This window comes from Pinus tabuliformis, chromosome 2_1, assembly GCF_031772625.1.
Source record: "Pinus tabuliformis cultivar Carrire ecotype Pingquan chromosome 2_1, CPIR1, whole genome shotgun sequence".
Classification (NCBI taxonomy): Eukaryota; Viridiplantae; Streptophyta; class Pinopsida; order Pinales; family Pinaceae; genus Pinus; species Pinus tabuliformis.
The window spans coordinates 226,323,580-226,327,523 of record NC_142299.1 but is presented as its reverse complement, the minus strand read 5'-3'; positions in this window follow the sequence as shown (position 1 = coordinate 226,327,523).

Sequence of the window (3,944 nt, the reverse complement as noted above, 5' to 3'; positions counted from 1 at the left end):
CAATCCGGAGGATGGTGGGGAGCTGCTAGATATTGCTGTGAAGAAGCTCAAGTCCTCATTCATGTCGATTCTATTTGAGAACAGCCTGCCGAGGGATCTCAAGGTAAGCAGTGAAATACCCCAATCAAAACAAGTGTTTGTTGGTATTGAAAGCCTTCAAATGATTGCAAAGTTCCTTAAGAGAAATGGTAGGGCTGAGGCATGTTTGAAACTGTATTGGGAAGTTAGAATTAGTACTATTAAGAGTAGTTTTCAATCCATGAAAGCTTATTACCTGAACTACAATTCTACTGAGATTGTTCATAGGCTGAAGTTGGCTGATGTGGAAGGGCCGTGTGAGGGATTTGATGTGGTCTGAAAAGGTTCTGTGCAGTGAAATATTTGAGAGTTTTGACAAGGAGGTATGGATGGAATGTTTTGGGAAGTTGGCCGCAGCTGGCGGTATGGGTGCAATTATCCGGTTTGGGGAAACCATTGCTGTGAGTCAGAGAGAGCCATAGAAGGTCTTTAAGCTGCTTGACATGTTTGAAGGCCTGGAAAACTTGAAGGACGACGTGGAGAATGTCTTTGAAGGGTATGGATGCATGGAAACCAGGCTTCGGTTGAGCGAGCTTCAGAAACAGTTGGCGCACAGTTCTTGCCAGGTTCTTTTGGAGTTTTCGAAGCAGGTGGAGGAGAAATGACCTGAGAATGGGCAAGAAATTGAAACTGCCAGTAAGAAATTGAAACTGCCTGATGCACATGCAAAACAATAGAATGAAAATTGTGCATTTTAATTTATGGGCAGGTATGTTGTGCAGGCAAGCCATTATGTTGTTCTTGTAGCATATTGATTAAGTAGATGCAGAAGAATTCTATTAGAAAGGAAATTATAAATGTTATTTGAAAGGGAATTATGCTTATAATACCTTTATCTGGCATAAAATCACATACAAAAAATGGCACTGGCTTTCCTGTGTTGATTCTTCCCATCACATATGTCTCCTACTTTATACATTGATCTGAGTTTTGATGCAGGTATAGAGCCTTTTATTACACTGTTCAACTGGGACTCGCCACAAGCTCTAGAGAATGAGTATGGAGGATTCACTGTCTGAATTTTCTTCAAAGTCTTCTGAAAAACTGAGACATTTGATTCTTCCTTTTCTTCCACGCATCTCCTTCGGGAGAAGGAGCCCCATCCTCTACTATTAGCTGCATCCTTACCGCATTCTGATTTTCTGCTTCTTTTCGTCTTTTCCTAGGATGTGATTCTGTCGTTTTTCTCTGAGTGTGATTCTGTTGTTTTTCTCTGAGTGGCATTGCTTAGAGACTGCCAACACTAGTACCATGCAGTTGTTGAGGCTCCACCTGGGAGCTTCGCAACACATTGCTCATGTATTTGACTGTTGTCATGCCTTGGGATCAATCTTGTGGGCCCATCTTGTGACCACTTGTCCAACATCTATCATGCATGTTCGCTAAGAAGCAGCTGCCAGCATTTAACTAGTAGACAGATTGTTGTTTTCTTATTCAGTTAAAAGGAAAAAAAAAAATTTTCTATTAGATAAAGATATTTACCTAATCATGTGGCATATAACTGATATCAAACTAATGTGTTGTGGGCAGCCTCAAAAAAATCCCATAGGGATTCACAGGATATAGCCCAAACAATGGGAGTCATTCATCAAGTTGGCAGATACAAAATAGGGATTCGCCGGATATAGCCCAAACAATGGGAGTCATTCATCAATTTGGCAGATACAAAATAAATGATACAGAGCACACAGGCCTGCATAATCCAATTGTGGGCAGCCTAAAAAAATCCCATAGGGATTCACCGGATGTAGCCCAAACAATGGCAGTCATTCGTCAATTTGGCAGACACAAAATATATGATACAGAGCACACAGGCCTGCTGAATAATCCCAGCAATAGGCAGTCAATACATTGAAAAACTATCTTCACAACCCATCAAGGATGGCACAAATCCTGCAAAAATAGGCTGATAATAGAGACAACAGAAACCCCAAAAGGAGCAGAGAAGAGAAAGAGGCAACTCGAAAGAAACTGGTCAGCTAACCCAAATGCCAGTAACAGAGTGAAGGTGCCAGGAAAAATAAAAACAAAATAAAAGGGTCGTAAAGCCGAAGAGAAACCCGTGGCAGCCATGAAACAAGAAATGAACAGCTGGGCATGAACAGAGAAGCTGCAGATGATAAAAGAAACTCTTATCATGAGTCCAAGTATGCGGACCCCGGCAGCAAAAGAATAGGCCACAGGTCCGATTCAAGGAATCGGCAGCAAACGCAGACATGTGCCATGAACCTTCTAATCTCAGAAATGGTTCCATGAACCTTCTGAAATATTCCTTCGTCTCGAATGCCATCTTCAAACATATGCCGAAAGCCCAAACATATGTGGGAAGCCCACTGCAAGCTTGCTCGCTAAAATTCTAATCCAAGAGGCCAGAGGCCATTAACGTCATAGAAATAACTAATGATGAAATTTCAAGTGGTTTAGGGTAGATAAAATTTGCAGCTTTATATTACCGCTACGTGTAACACATGCACATATCATTTTATATTACTCTAGGCACCAAGAAAGCTTATGAGGATAAAATTACATGTTATTTGATTACGGCTACGGGTAATTCCAACTTTTCATGGTTTAACAGGTGTTAGCAAATTATAAAGTATGATTAATTAACTGACACATTAGCCTCTTTGTATATATTCCGACTAATAGCAATAAAATAGAAATTAATTACATATATACCTAGTAAACAATCTCTCTCTATTTTATAGTTTTCGTTGCCATTAAGATTTCATTCATATCTCTATCTATTTATGATTAATATTTCATTCTAGGACGAATATATAACTACGCGCACAACTCTCCGTGACAGGCAGAGCATTAGCATTCATCTGCCTTCAATAAATTTCTTGTCAGCACCACCATCGTTTGACATTATCAATCTCTTATGCATTAAAATTTTCGAATTGAAAGGAAATTCCATCGTTTTCTTCTTCAGTAATACCAGAAGTAATTATAGTACAGAGAACATAGGAAACAAGAGATGTAAATAAGTAGACCAGTGTTGGCGTTGGTGATCACGCAAGCCAAATTAGCAACGCAGATAATGTGAGAACAAACACTGATCAATTTGGGGATGGGGATGTTGACAAATTAGGGGAAGAATGAGGAAACAAGAGATGTAAATAAAGAGACCAGTACTGGCGTTGGTAATCACACACGTCAAATTAGCAACACAGATAAACTGTGATTAGTTTATTATTTGATTTCAAGCCCATGTTTATAATTGCGAATGAAAAGTAAATAAATAAGCATTTTATTAAAAAGTTTATTAATTCTTTTTATAAAGAATATGTGAAGATAGAAAGTTATGTGCATACCAAATTTTATATGTTATTAAAATACAACCTTAAGAGTTAAAAAAAAACCATTTTAAATAGTTTTGATAACTTTAGTATTTAATAATTAAATTGAATTATTACATTTGTGAAATGCATTTTTCATTTATTACAATTTTATTATATTTTATAGAAATTAATAAAATAAATAATGATTTGAATTTAATATTTTTTATATAAAAATATTTTATATTATAATTAACAACTTCATAACTTTAAATAATAACCATTTCTTCCCATTATTCCAAATAAATTTAATTAACAATACTTGGTATTTAACTAAAAGAAATAAATTAAATACAATCTTCCATTCTCTAATACTATATTAATACTAATTATATATAAAATAATTAAATATAAATAAAAAATCTATATGTTAAAATTTCTTTTATATAATTAATATCATTTTTTCATGTGTAAGGAAATAGGTGTCACAATTTTTTAAAAGATTTTGAAATCTACGTTATATTTGTGAAGTTTCAAGATTTTTGGTGGGCTAAGGGTTTTTGATGATGATGAATCTATTTCTAT